We start from the raw sequence: 15515 nt of genomic DNA, 5'->3' as shown, positions 1-15515 counted from the left end.
GGGATCCTTTCCTCTTGGGGATCCTTTCCTTTTAGGGATCCTGTCCCTGTGGGGATCCTTTCCTCTTGGGGGTCCTTTCCTCTTGGGGATCCTTTCCCTGTGGGGATTCTTCCCTTTTAGGAATCCTTTCCTTTTAGGGACCCGTTCCCTGTGGGGATTCTTTCCTTTTAGGGATCCTTTCCCTGTGGGGATCTTTTCTCTTTGGGGATCCTTTCCTCTTGGGAAAGGGATCTTGGGGATCCTTTCCTTTTGGGGATCCTTTTCTTTTGGGGATCCTTTCCTTTTGGGGATCATTTCCCTGTGGCTCCAGATATTCCTTCTGCACAATTCTCCCTCCTCTGGGGCAGCAATTCCACCTCCCAGGAATGTCAGGGTGACAGCCTGCAGCTCCCTTGAGTTGTACACTGATCCCTTTGGACACTGGGAGTCCCAGGTCCTTCACAAAGCCCATGGAGATGCCTCTGGAAGCTGCAGGAATTTTGCAGGCAAGCTCTGCACAAAGTGACTCATCCAGGCTGGGCAGATCAGCCCATGGGTTTCTTTTTTATCTCGTTTTTTTCACCATCTCCTCCTCTTCAATCCCCAAAATAAAAAGTCTCCTCATGGATAACTTGAGTGAAATCCTTGGGATGTTCCTCATGCTCTGTCCTTTCCTCATCTTTTCCAGGAGCAAGTTCCCATTAAAGTCCTGCTCTGTTCTGGCTTCAGGCATCCTGCTACAAATCCCAGGAAAACATTTCCTCTCCTGCCCCTCTCCTGAAGGAGAGACCAAATCTTGGTCCCACAGATTTACTGATGGAGCAACAAGGATTTCCCCAATTTCTCAGGGAAACAGCCTGGAGGAGGTTCAAGGTGGGAAAATCCTTCACTGACAGAGTGATAAGTCCTGGGACAGGCTGGAGTGGAATCCCCACCCCTGGAATTGTTCAGGAACAGAGCAGATGAGGCCCTTCACTGTGAGGTTGAGTGGAGATGGAGATATTCAGTAAAAAGTTGGATTAATGGCCTTGGAATTCTTTTCCAACCATAATGACTCTGTCATTCCATGTCTGGTGAACCCTCAGTGATTCTCGTGGATCTCCTGTCCAGCTCTTCACTGGCAGAGGAAGAGATTTCCCAAGTTACCATGGAGATGAGAGCGATGGAAAAGAGCTTGGAGCAGATGGATGCATCCCAAGTGAGCTCCTGTTGGCTCTGCCTGAACAAAGGGAATATAAAGATGCACAGCATTGGAACAAAACGATGGAAATGATTGATAGAAACACTGATATGCCAGGGATGAGAGTGAGACTGTGAGGAAAGCCAAGGAGCAAAGGGAAAGAGGAGTTTCCAACTGGGAAATGGGGGAAAAATGAAGTTTTTGGGGATCCATGATGGACAAAGGGGTTTAATTTTGAAAATGCCTTTGGGATTTTTTCCAGAGACGTTGGCTGCTTTAATTAAAGTGATTGATTCACTCCAGAAATATGTCAGAAGTCACCTTTCCCTGGTAAAATCCTTCCTAATGGGAGAATATCACTCATGTCCTGAGGCTAATTAATGTCAGCAATGAGTGATCCCTCGGCCTGATGGGGTCCTCCTATAAGGAGAAGCTTTATCCAGATTTTCTGAAATACTTCTCCCTGTGAGGGTGCTGAGGCCCTGGCACAGGTGCCCAGAGCAGCTGGGGCTGCCCCTGGATCCCTGGCAGTGCCCAAGGCCAGGCTGGACAGGGCTGGGAGCAGCCTGGAATGGTGGAAGGTGTCCCTGCCATGGCAGGGGTGGCACTGGGTGGGATTTAATGTCCCTTCCCACCCAAACCATTCCATGATTTCATGGTTTGGTCTCCTCCATTAGAGCTGCTCATGAATTTGGGAAGATTTTTTCTAAGAACAAGGGCTTGAGGTGAGGTCACACGGCCAGGATGCAGCAGGACAGATCCTTGAGCAATTCAGGATTTATCCATCATGGAGAGCACTGTAAGAACATGGATGTTTATCCCCCACATGATCTGCAATCCCCATTTCCCCTCCTTGGTGTGTGGGGGAGTGGCAGAGTGAGGCTCTTTTCCCAAATCCCAGGGGAGCTGTGGGCTGGGGACAGCCTGGACTGGGGGAATGTGCAGCTCCTGGTGCCTGGGGCTGCCAGTGGGACCCAGGAGCGGCACTGAGGGGTCTCTCTGCATTATAGGATTTTGTAACAGGACCCAAACCCCCCCTACACCAATGAGATGCCTTTGGATGAGCCATGGCAATCGTGGAATACAGGAGAGTGTCACAATCTGGGATCTCAGGGGAACAACCTTTCCTTGGGAATCACCCAGCAGCCTCTCTTTTTGCAGAGAACTGGGAACTCTTCCTCCAAGGATCTCTGAACTCTGCCACGAGGCTGGAGTGTGAGAAGGAAGCACAATAATGTTTTGGAAGCACAGGTACCCTTTGGAAAACACCACAGGCCCTTCGGGAATGGCCCCCGGGACAATTCAGGTGGACAGGGATGGGTTTAGATGGGATCAATGACAGGTGAGTTGTGACAGCATCATTGCCCCTCATGCTCCATCCCCAGCTGCCCCTCTCCCCATCCCAAACTGCCCAAAGATTCCCTGTGGAGCAGGGGCTGTGCCTGCCCATGGGTTTATCCAGGGCAATGTGAGCCTTGATCCTGAATAAACCTGCCAAGGACAGAGCAAATTGTGACAGCCGAGCCTGAAATTCCCATTTTAGCATCATCATTGCTCCACACTTTGCTGGGAAATTGTGTGTTCCCTTCTTTTTGTGGAATATTTCAATCCCTAATGATGCACAGAGCTGCTGGTTGTTCTCAGCAGTGTAACACATCCTAAATCAGTGTCATAATCCAGGGATGCTAACTATGAGAGAATCATGGAGTTGTTAGGAGGCAGGAAAGTGGGGAATGACTCGTGACAGGAAGGGTGGCTTGTGGAGTGCCCCTGTCTCTGCACATCTGCACCCATTACAGCATAAAAACATTCCCAGAAAAACACGGGGAAAAGCTTGGGGAGCCACATCCTGAATGAGAGGCAAAGTTTGGAATCAGAGTCGTTAATGATGATTATGTTTAATGCTAGGGAATAGCACAGGGAAGCTGCATACAGGGAATTGGTGTTCCTGGGGATGCTGTGGGGCCAGAGCCCTGTGAGGGGGAACTTGGGGACCTGCTGGGTTTGGGGAGCTTTGGGATACATTGAGGAAAGTGTTTGGAAAAGGTGGGAGTTTGTGAGGAGTAAATCATTCCAGACAAACACAATTCCTTCCTAAGGGAACAACTCTGGGGCTGGGGAGAGAGGGACCAATAAATCCCATAAATCTGGGAAGGTTTTCCACGTGCCTTGGCTTGATGCAGTTTCCCAGGATGAATTACCATGAAGCCTTTTAATCCTGGCCTGGAACTGAGTTTGGCAGGGCCTCACAGAGCCTGTGTGAGGGTGGAGGCTGGGATGGGCATCCCAGGGAATGCCAGATCCACACCAGCTTCCCACAGCCTCTGCTTGATCTCTGCATGTCCCAGGCCCTGCTGGCACCACCTGGGACACTGGCAGGTGTCACTGCACTGGGACAGCTGTGTCACTGTGACACCTGGCAGGTGTCCCTGCACCGGGACAGTTGTGTCACTGCACTCAGTTGTGTCACTGTGACACCAGACAGGTGTACAGGTGTCACTACACTGGGACAGCTGTGTCACTGCACTCAGTTGTGTCACTGTGACACCAGACAGGTGTACAGGTGTCACTGCACTGGGACAGTTGTGTCACTGCACTCAGTTGTGTCACTGTGACACCTGGCAGGTGTCACTGCACTGGGGCAGTTGTCACCTCAGGTGAGGGTGTATTCAGCCAGATTTGGGTGCTGCCATCAGGCTGGTGAGCGGTCACCTCCTGGCTCCATCACTAGGACAGAGCTGTCCCCTGCAGCCTGCAGAGGACACAAGGAGCAGCTCCTGGTGGGAAGCTGTGCCATGCTGGCATTGGGATTTTGTGGACACCCAGTATTGTCTGGCCCATGGATGATCTAAAAATCCTGCTGAATCCTGGAATTCAGGAGCCACGGAATTTAAAACCTATTAAGTGCCACCCCCTGCCATGGCAGGGACACCTCCCACTGTCCCAGGCTGCTCCCAGCCCCAATGTCCAGCCTGGCCTTGGGCACTGCCAGGGATCCAGGGGCAGCCCCAGCTGCTCTGGGCACCTGTGCCAGGGCCTGCCCACCCTGCCAGGGAACAATTCCTGATTCCCAATATCCCATCCATCCCTGCCCTCTGGCAGTGGGAGCCATTCCCTGTGTCCTGGCAATGACTGCCCAAGCAAAAATTCCAGTGTGTCATTCCAGGACAGCCATGGTTCACATGGAGTGACTTTGTGCTCCTGGGGCCTGAAGGAGTGCTTGGAATCAGCTCCCAGCAGGAGCTCTGGGCCAGACTCTCCTGATCCTGATGACACAGATGGATTTATCTTCCAATGGGAGTGAAAGACTCATTAAAATGAGAACAGGACAATCCAAAGCTGCTGAGCTAACTAGAGAAATGAAAAGGGCTTCAGGGAAGGAGGAAAGGAATGCTCACGGAATCCTGGAATCCCTTCCCACCCAAACTATTCCATGATTTCATGGTTTGGTCTCCTCCATTAGAGCTGCTCATGAATTTGGGAACATTGTTTTTAGGAACAAGTGTGGAAGGGGCTAACAGTGGGCCTGTTAGCTAAAAGAGCAAGAAGAAGCTGAGAAGTAAGAAGAAACTGATAAAGAGCTCTCTCCAAAGCTGTAACCAAAAAGACCGAGAGAAGAAAGATAGAAGAACTTTGCAGCTAGATAAAACATTTTTAGAAAGTTAGTTAAGTCACTATAACTTCTCACCAATAGTATTATGTTAATGTATTGTAGCCAATAGTAAAGATAGAAGAAGCATAAACAATTAGAAAGTGTATAAAAATCAGCCATTATTATGTTCAATAATAAAGTATTGCCAACTGAGACTGCTTGTAGTCTCTGCTTTATGTCATGACCGCCTCAACAGCAACAAAAAAGGGCTTGAAATGAGGTCACTTGGCCAGGATACAGCAGGACAGATCCTTGGGCAATTTGGGATTCGGGAATCATGGAACAGTTTGGGTGGAAAGGACCTTAAAGCTCATCCAGTGCCACCTCCTTCCATGGTGGAACTATCCCAGATTGCTCCAAGCCCTGTCCAAACCAACCCGGCCATTCCCAGGGATGGGGCAGCCACAGGGAAATGAACCAAAAACCTTGGTGGGTTTTGACACTGACTCATCCCCATGCCAAGAGACACCGCCCTCTGAAAAGAAAAAAAAATGAAAAAGGGGAAGGGAAGGGAAGGGAAGGGAAGGGAAGGGAAGGGAAGGGAAGGGAAGGGAAGGGAAGGGAAGGGAAGGGAAGGGAAGGGAAGGGAAGGGAAGGGAAGGGAAGGGAAGGGAAGGGAAGGGAAGGGAAGGGAAGGGAAGGGAAGGGAAGGGAAGGGAAGGGAAGGGAAGGGAAGGGAAGGGAAGGGAAGGGAAGGGAAGGGAAGGGAAGGGGTGTTTCAGTCCATTCTCCATGGTTTTGAAAGGAAAACAAAACCAGGTAAAATTCTACGTCATGTAAAAGACTCGATCCCATTATTCCAGAAGACACTGCCAGCCATACATTTATACATTTTATCCCACTCCATTACTGCTCTGTCAGGGAATCACATAAATGAATAGGAATCAAATGAAGGCCCTATAAAGTGAGATAAAAGTGGGATGCCGCTCACATGGGAAAATGTAGGATTTTGAGACAGCTGAGAATCAAATGTGCTCCCAAAAAATATTCTCTCTGGGGAAGAAAGAGGGAGAAAAGAGAAAATTGTTGCTTCACTGCCACCCACAGAAATCTGGAGATTATTTTAAGGAAAAGCTTGCACAAGCTGCTCCATGGGAATCTGCAGGATGGAAGAAATCCCAAATAACTTCTCTGCTGAGGGCTATGCTTGTTCTGTCCTTTGTATGGGACATCCTTCAAATCCCTGCAGAGGTGGGAATCGTGGAATCCTGGAATGGTTTGGGCTGGCAGGAACATTAAAGCTCATCCAGTGCCACCCCTGCCATGGCAGGGACACCTCCCACTGTCCCAGGCTGCTCCCAGCCCCAGTGTCCAGCCTGGCCTTGGGCACTGCCAGGGATCCAGGGGCAGCCCCAGCTGCTCTGGGCACCTGTGCCAGGGCCTGCCCACCCTGCCAGGGAACAATTCCTCATTCCCAATATCCCATCCAGCCCTGCCCTCTGGCAGTGGGAGCCATTCCCTGGGTCCTGTCCCTCCATCCCTTGTCCCCAGTCCCTCTGCAGCTCTCCTGGAGCCCCTTTAGGCCCTGCAAGGGGCTCTGAGGAGCCCTGGAGCCTTCTCCTCTCCAGCTGAAACACACATTTCAAAAATTATGTCAGGAAAATTGAGACACCAAGGCTGTTTATCCAGGCTTTTTCATCTTCAAAAGAAATCACAGCCTCATTAATGAATGCCTGAAAGGTGTGAGACAGGAAACGCTGCTGTTCCGGATCCCTGAATCCAGGAAAAAAGCAGGAGCTATGGCTGGAGCAGGGATGTGCCTGTGCCAGGAATGTGCCCTGGAGCATTCCCGAGTCAGGAATGTGCCCACAGGGACCAGGAGCTCCACTGCTGTGACATGGAGAGAGGTCACTTTGGCCAGGTGACCTGCTCTTCCCACAGCTCTTCCCTGTGGAATGACACTCTGGGATGCTCTGGGATGAGCCCCATCAGCTGCTCCAACACTCTAAAATTCAGGATATAATTCCAGGCAGAGTGGGGAGGAGTCTGTGCTGAGAGCTCTGGTGTTCCATGACTCCTCCCCACCCAGCCCCTCCAAACAGGGATTTGTTTTCCAACATTTTCATTCCCAGGGCTGAGTGGGCTCTGCTGGATCCCATAGGAATGAGAGCCTGTTCTTCCCACATCAAGATGAGACAGCTCCTCTGGAAACACTTCTTCTTGTTTAATTTGCATTCCTTGTTTAATTTGCATCTTGTCACTGGCAAGCTGCCTTTCCACTGGAGTTTGATTTGAATGGGGATTTCTTGGATTTTAATGGGGATTTCTTGGATGGCTGCATGAATTCTGCAGTCCAAGAGCTTCCCGTGGCCTCTGGGGTCTTGGGAAGCTTCTGGGTCAGATGAGACATGAGCTGATCCCAAAGTTTTTCATCTGGTTTCTAAATATTTCAGCATTCTCCTCTCATTTAAATTCCTCCCTGATTGGAAGTTTTGGAATCAGCATAAAAAGCAAAAGGGAAAAAGGAAAATCAAGGAGAAGCTGTGGGAAGAGCCTCCCAAGGGACTGGGCAGTGCCAAGGTCCTGGAGCTGCCAGTGCCTCTGGATGTATCCCGAGTACCCCAGGGTGTCCAGCTCTGCTGAAGGTCACTGACACTGTCACCAGGAGCTCCCCTGCATTGTCCCACCCTGGGTGAACCCAGCCATGGCACTGGGAGGGATGGGGCTGAAGGATGGAACACTTTGTGTAGGAGCATCAGGGGTGGGATGGTGGGGATGGATGGAGAGCAGAGATCTCTGGGGCCAGGTCAGGAACTTGGGGTTCATTGCAAAGGGCCAAGGGCAGGGCCCTGCTGGGAGCTGCCAGGCACAGCTGGAGCAGGACTGAGAGAAGAGAGGGGCAGAGAGGATGAGAGGGTGAGAGAGTAAAAGGGTAAGAGAGTAAAAGGGTAAGAGAGCGAGGTTCCCATTACAATACAATAAATCTTCTCCTGTGCTGAATATTCTAATTCTCACTCACCAATCCAGTACAAGATACAAATCCTACAGCATTTCCATACAGCCTATAAGAATCATTACATTACCATACTGTGTTACATTTTAAACCCTAAAATCTCCTCTTTGGGCCCCTTCTGCCAAGCTGTAGGGTCTGCTCTGACCCTTGGGCCTGTCTGCAAGCAGAGGGTGTTGTTCCATCAAAAGGGGATCACCTTCAGCTGGCCATGCCATTGTTTTCCAGTTGTTCAGTAACTGAGGTATCTCAAAGCTTGCTTTCATTTCAATCTCACTTATGGTTTCTATATTCTCACAATCTTTTGCCAGGCAATCACATTTATAAGGCTTTCCTGTTCCATCTTCCCCAACACTTTGGACTGGGAACCTGCCCTGGGAGTGAGCACTGAGCCCTGTCTGTCCTTTCCCAGGAGTTCTTTCCCATCTCCCAGAGATCTTCTGGCAGATTTGGGGATCCATGTTATCGCTGGCAGGGGGCTCTGTACAAATCACAAACAGGACAGGACTGCTGGGAACGTGCCTTGAGCTGTTTTATTTTCCAGCATCAGCCTCATGACATGGTGATGACAATGGGAAGCTGCCAGCAGCTCACATCCCAGGCAGCAGACAAAGAACTCTATGTCACAACTCACTTTATAAGCTTCTTGACCAATCAAACAAAGCAAAAGCACATTGACAGTAGTTCTATCCAACCACTATAAGCACAGGTACCTTTGGTTAAACAATGCTTGCTTATTTTAAATACAATACCTGCTTGTGAGCCTTAAAACATAATGCACAGAGCTCCATTATTAAGCTTAAAACTCCCTAATATCTCACTAAATGAACTTTTCTACAGCTTAAGAGTTATTCTAGACAAGCATTAATACACAGACCATTGTTCTATCTGTCCTTGCTTTTCTACTTCTTACATAATTTTCTGCTGACCAATCTCATGGCTCCTGCTTAGCTCCAATCCCAGTTCTGCTGTCTCTGGGGCCTGCCTTTTGCAGCTTTCCCAAACCCTCTGATTTAAGGATTCCCACACATGTGGGCACCAGCCCAGGAGTGGCACCTCCAACAACACTTTTCCAGTGACATTCCTGGGCTGGAAATCAAGGGAAGGAGGAGAAGCCTCAGAACTGATCCAGGTGCAGCTGGATGGGGATGGCTGGGCTGCCTTGGAATGAGGTGGCAGGGAAGGGCTGGAGCATGGAATGCTGGAATAGCCAGGATAGGGGATGGTATCCATCACTCTGCTGCCTCTGCAGCTTCTGGATGGCATCAGGGATGCTGCCATTTAATAAAAAGGGGAATTTTGGCACCTGGAATTCCATTATGACCAAACTAACAGGGAAATTTTCCCTGGGAAAATCCCTGTCCAGTTCCAGTGCACTCAGAGAGCTCTGCCCAACTTGAAGTTGGATAATCTCACCCTTCTGTGTCACTGACATCTTTTATGAAAAATCTTTTTGCTAAGATCTTTTGTCTTAAGGCGCTGAGAAGCTTCAGAAACTAAATGTAATTAATAATTATCTGCTGCTGTGGAATGCAACAGGTGCATCTTTGATTGGTCTCATGTGGTTGTTTTTAATTAATGGCCAATCATAGCCCAGCTGGCTCAGACTCTGGTCAGTCACAAGATTCTATTATCATTCTTTTCTATCCTTTTCTTTTCTAGCCTTCTGATGAAATCTTTTCTTTTATTCTTTTAGTATAGTTTTACTATATTATTTTATTTTATTATAATATATATAATAAAATAATAAATCAGCCTTCTGAAACATGGAGTCAAGATTCTCATCTCTGCCCTCATCCTGAGACCCCTGCAAACACCAACACACTTCTGCCTCTCTAATTTTTTCTATAAATTCAACATTAAGGATTAGAAGGGGAATTTCTTCTCAGGGAGTCAAGAAGGAACAGAGCTGGCAAGATTTTCCTGGGAAGGAGGAGGATGAGTGTAACTGGGTGGGAAAAGATGGGCCCAAAGACAGGAAAGATGGTTAAACCTCACCTAGGGCTAATCCTGCTCCCAGGGTTAAACCTGCATCCAGGGTTAAACCTCACCCAGGGCTAATCCTGCTCCCAGGGTTAAACCTCACCCAGGGTTAAACCTCACCCAGGGCTAATCCTGCTCCCAGGGTTAAACCTCACCCAGGGTTAAACCTCACCCAGGGCTAATCCTGCTCCCAGGGCTAATCCTGCTCCCTGGGCTAAAACTCACCCAGGGTTAAACCTCACCCAGGGTTAAACCTCACCCAGGGCTAATCCTGCTCCCTGGGCTAAAACTCACCCAGGGTTAAACCTGCACCCAGGGTTAAACCTCACCTAGGGCTAATCCTGCTCCCAGGGTTAAACCTCACCCAGGGCCAATCCTGCTCCCAGGGTTAAACCTCACCTAGGGCTAATCCTGCTCCCAGGGTTAAACCTCACCCAGGGCTAGACCTGCACACAGGGCTAAACCTGCTCCCAGGGTCAAACCTGACCCTGGGCTTTGCTAAAGTGCTTTAAGCTGGTGTTTGCCAAGCCCTCAGGCTCAGCCTTTCCTCTGCTCCCCAAACATTTCCCAGTTTGTGTTTGCTGGGATATTTTGGGAGGGATTTTTTTCCTTTGCTTTTTTTCCTTCCTGAATTGGCCCAATATTTGCATTTCATTATCCTTTATTTGCATTTCAGGTGTTGCTGGTGGTAATTTGCTGTCCTCTGGAAAAAGTCCCACATTGTATGCTCAGAAATCAGAGTCAGTCCTGTGGGGCAGGTGAGCTCTCCATGAAAAACAGCTGCAAACCAAGGGAATTTGGGACAGGGAGCTCAGGGGTGAGAAATGCTCCAGGGATAAGGGCCAGGAAATAGGGCAGGGATCTTAAAGTGAACTGAACAAGGGAGGGATTTGGGGAAAAAATCATTCCAGAGCATTTGTGGGAGTAGCACAAGGAAAATTTGTGGAGTGTATCAGGTCAAAGCATCCCAGTGCAGGGAAGCTGCTCCATGAGAAGAGGATGGAAACTGGGCCAACCTGGGGGGCAAAATCCCACAGAAATAAGAGGAACATTTCCAGGTGTAAAAAGCAGGAGAAGGGAAACAATCAGCAGGGACATGAGGGGTGAGAAATCCTTCTGTAGGCACCTAAAAGAGGAAAAATTCATCTGGTACTCCTTGGGCAGGGAAAATTCCCAAGGGAAGGCACAAAGGGAAGTGTTTGATGCCTTCCCTCTGCCTTTGCAGAGCTGGAATGCTTGGGAAAGAGAGGCAAAGCTGTGGGAATGGGGCTGGAACAGGGAAAAGCAGGGAGGAGTTGCAGAAACTTGTGATTCTCACATGCTCTGAACCTGGCACAATTCAGCCCTGAGTGTTCCAGGCAGCTCTGAGCTGCTCACTCCCATCTCCAAGAGCACCTGGAGAAGGAGGAGGGAGGCTTCTGGATTCTCTCTTCATTTCTGGAGGCTGGAGAAGACCAAGAAGCCTTGGGAGGAGGGATATCCATGGGATCAGAGGGGAACTCAGCCTGGAAGGGATCTCAGGGGTCCCTGATCCTGTCTCAGGCTCAGAGCACACTAAGCCACAAGATCAGGACAGTTTGGGCAGGGCTTTACCCAGTTTGGCCTTGGCTTCACCCAGTTTGGCCTTGGCTTTATCCAGTTTAGGCTTGGCTTTATCCAGTTTGGGCTTGGCTTCACCCAGTTTGGCCTTGGCTTTACCCAGTTTGGGCAGGCTTTACCCAGTTTGGGCAGGGCTTTATCCAGTTTGGGCAGGGCTTTATCCAGTTTGGGCTTGGCTTTATCCAGTTTGGGCTTGGCTTTACCCAGTTTGGGCAGGGCTTTACCCAGTTTGGCCTTGGCTTCACCCAGTTTGGCCTTGGCTTTATCCAGTTTAGGCTTGGCTTTATCCAGTTTGGGCTTGGCTTCACCCAGTTTGGCCTTGGCTTTACCCAGTTTGGGCAGGCTTTACCCAGTTTGGGCAGGGCTTTATCCAGTTTGGGCAGGGCTTTATCCAGTTTGGGCTTGGCTTTATCCAGTTTGGGCTTGGCTTTACCCAGTTTGGGCAGGGCTTTACCCAGTTTGGCCTTGGCTTTACCCAGTTTGGGCTTGGCTTTATCCAGTTTGGTCTTGGCTTTACCCAGTTTGGGCTTGGCTTTATCCAGTTTGGGCTTGGCTTTACCCAGTTTGGCCTTGGCTTTACCCAGTTTGGCCTTGGCTTTATCCAGTTTGATCTTGGGTTTACCCAGTTTGGGCTTGGCTTTATCCAGTTTGGGCTTGGCTTTAGGAGTTTGGGCAGGGCTTTATCCAGTTTGGGCTTGGCTTTAGCCACTTTGGGCAGGGCTTTAGCCAGTTTGGGCTTGGAAATCTCCAAGGCTGGAGCCTCCCAAGCTGCTCCAGTGATGGGATTGGAGCCACAGGGATCAGCTGTGAGGATGCTGAGAGGTCTCTTTGTTATCTGGTACCTTTGAGGGCTCCCCCTTCATTTCTAATTAGCAGGTGAATCTTTTGGGGTCTCAAATTTGAATTTTGGGGTCTCAGTTTTGGAATTTGCTGCTCCTGTGTCCCACTGGCAGCCCCAGGCACCAGGAGCTGCACATTCCCCCAGTCCAGGCTGTCCCCAGCCCACAGCTCCCCTGGGATTTGGGAAAAGAGCCTCACTCTGCCACTCCCCCACACACCAAGGAGGGGAAATGGGGATTGCAGATCATGTGGGGGATAAACATCCATGTTCTTACAGTGCTCTCCATGATGGATAAATCCTGAATTGCCCAAGGATCTGTCCTGCTGCATCCTGGCCGTGTGACCTCACCTCAAGCCCTTGTTCTTAAAAAGAATCTTTCCAAATTCATGAACAGCTCTAATGGAGGAGACCAAACCATGAAATCATGGAATGGGTTGGGGATTTTTTATAGGGACCACACTGGATCAGGACTGCATGAAGGAAAACCCTTTTCCAGGGGGATTTTGCAGGCTGCAGCCTCCATCCCTCAGAGAGGAGCAGTTTGGATCTGTTCCAACTGAATCAATCAGCAGCAGACACTTGTCTGACATTAAAACTCCAACCCCAAGTGCTGCATCCATCACTTTTCTCTTGGGAAGAGATTAAAACACAGCAGGAAAAACTGCAGGTTTCCCTCCATCCAAAAACCAGACAGGTTGGGGGGTTATTCCTTTATTTTGAAAGCTTTGTAAACAGATCCAAAGCCCACCTTGACCATGCTGGAGACAGACCTGGAAGAGCCAGGAAGCTTTTCCAAGGGGATCATTCCCTGCAGGAATCACCACACATGCCTAGGGTGTTTTGGTTCCCCCAAACATCCAAAGTTGCTTCCTTGCTTCCCTGTGATGAACAATGTATTTCCCAGCAAGGACCAGAAACCAGGGAAGGTCTTCCCTCTCCTGATCCTGCTGGGAATGCCTCCAGCTGCTCCCTGGAGCAGCAGCAGGAGCTGGCCAGCTTCCAGCCCGCATTTCAGCTGAAGTCAATGAGCTTGGAAAAAAATCCAAGCATCTGTTGCAGATTATCCAATTTCTTTCCCTCTTTCATTTGGCAGCCAAGAGCTCTGGCAGCTGGGCCTCAGAAATTGTGGGAGCTTTTTAAAACCCTTTGGCTTGGGAATTCTGGGCTTTTTCCTTGCTCTCTGCCCAGCTCAGGCTGGTTTAGGATTTCGGAGGCTGCCCCAAAACACAGGATTCAAGTCTAGCACTGCCAGCAGGGACCTTCCAGAGTGAAATTATTCCTTTAATCCCTGGGGAAAACAGGGAATTCGTGGGTGTCCTACAAACTGTGCATTATCCACCTGCCTGGGCAGGGATTTATTTCCTGTGCTGCTCCATTAGGAGAATTAAACCCCCTTTTTGGTTTGGGGTGAGTGGCTCTGAGCCCCAGCAGCAGCTGGAGCATCCATGGGGGGCTCTTCCATCCCCCTGTGCCCCTCAATATCCACAGTGAACTGCAGGGAATGTGCTTGGATGTGTTCACAGGGCTGCAGCTCCATGCCTGGCCTTGGGTTTAAGTGGTCCCAGCTCCACCTCCTGCAGCATTCCCACCCCAGCCTTCCCTGACTCCCACCCTTCCCTTCTGAGGAGCAGAGCCACAAACTCACCTTTAGAATCCCTTTTCCCTGTTTCCCTATTCCTTCCCTGTTTCTGAGGGACAGGGGAGTGTGAAACCTCCCTGCTCTGCTTTACAGCTCAGTGCTGGCATGGCCACACTCAAATAAATTTTGGCATCCCCAAGTTGTTCTCTGCAAGCCTTTATTTATTCAGTGGGAGTGAAGGATTCATCCCCCCCTGGACTGAGGGAGCCCAAGGATTCCCACGTGCAGCTGAGCCCCTGCACTTCATCCTCAGCTGCTGGAGCTGTTTGCATCAATCGCAGAGCTATTGCACCTCAGTCCTGCCCAACAGATTTTTATTTGAGTATGAAATCAAAATGTGACAGCACATGGGAAGTTAAGGAATGGAGAAATCCATAAATTACTTTTATACAGCAGAGCTGGTGTGTGTGTGTGTGTGCTGCTCTGGCCTTAAGCAGTGCTCAGCCAACCTCAAGTCTAAGCTTGGTTTTAAGGGGTGCACAAATCACACTGAGCTTTCTCTTCCCTAAAAATCCTTTCCTAATAATCCTAATTATTAGCCAGGAATGTTTTTACTCCAGCAGTTCTGCCCTTGGAGCCCTGCTGGGCTTGGGGCTCCCCCCAGCTCATGGTTCCTCCACCCTCCTGTGCATCCACATCCCATTCCCTGGGGAAATCACTTGGAGGTGTTCCCACATGGCAGGAGATGTTTCTGCTGGACAACAGGAGCTTTGGGAAGTTGGGTGGGACTGGTGGAGACCTTCATGTGCTAATCCTTGAGCTCTGTGCCCAGGCAGTGGCAGGGACAGGGAGGAGAGGATGGCAGATCAGGCAGGAGCTGCTTCTCCTCACGGGGAGCACAAGGACAGAGCTTTCCTGGAGGATTCCATCCCCTCCTCACCAAGACTCTGCCATCAGAACTTGTGGTAATGGAAAAGGATCATGGAATCAGCCCTTCTGGGAGGGAAGGGACCTCACCCAGTGCCACCCCTGCCATGGCAGGGACACCTCCCACTGTCCCAGGTGCTCCCAGCCCCAGTGTCCAGCCTGGCCTTGGGCACTGCCAGGGATGCAGGGGCAGCCCCAGCTGCTCTGGGCATCTGTGCCAGGGTCTGCCCACCCTGCCAGGGAACAATTCCTCATTCCCAATATCCCATCCATCCCTGCTGTCTTGGTTTGGAAAGCCAGGTGTCTGCTAAGGAAGGCAGGAGCCTCCCCTGAGATGGAGAATGTAAACCCTCCCCACCCCTCAGAATTGCTGTAAATTTTAAATTAAGGGGCTCTCAGGCAAAAATATGGGAGCAGAAAATAACAGTTCTTGAATAGGGAAGGAAAAAATAAAAGGATAAAATAAACAATGCAGTGCACTAGAACAACACTGCCAGAGTCAGAACCCAGCCTGACACCCTGTGGGTCAGGCTGTTGGCACAGTCCCATTGGAATTGTGGCTCAGCCCTCCTGCAGTGCCAGGGCTGGCTCTGCTGGAGCAGGGATCCTGTAGAGAAGGATGGATTCTGCCTCTGAAGATCCAGGGGAAGGAGAGGCAGCTGCTGTTCGTCTGGGGAATCCCATGGAGAAGCTGTGCTGGTGTCTCAGAACCTCTGGATTATATCCAGGTAGGAATGCTTGGCTCCTCCCTCTGGGCTCACATCTCCCAATGGGATGCTGTAGTTCTTATCAGCCATGCAGGGACATTCAATGGCTGTTATCAGC

This window comes from Agelaius tricolor, unplaced genomic scaffold, assembly GCF_023055355.1.
Source record: "Agelaius tricolor isolate 1412-34295 unplaced genomic scaffold, bAgeTri1.0.p SCAF_20, whole genome shotgun sequence".
Taxonomy (NCBI): domain Eukaryota; kingdom Metazoa; phylum Chordata; class Aves; order Passeriformes; family Icteridae; genus Agelaius; species Agelaius tricolor.
The sequence above is the reverse complement of the archived record's forward strand: the minus strand, read 5'-3'. Positions refer to the sequence as shown.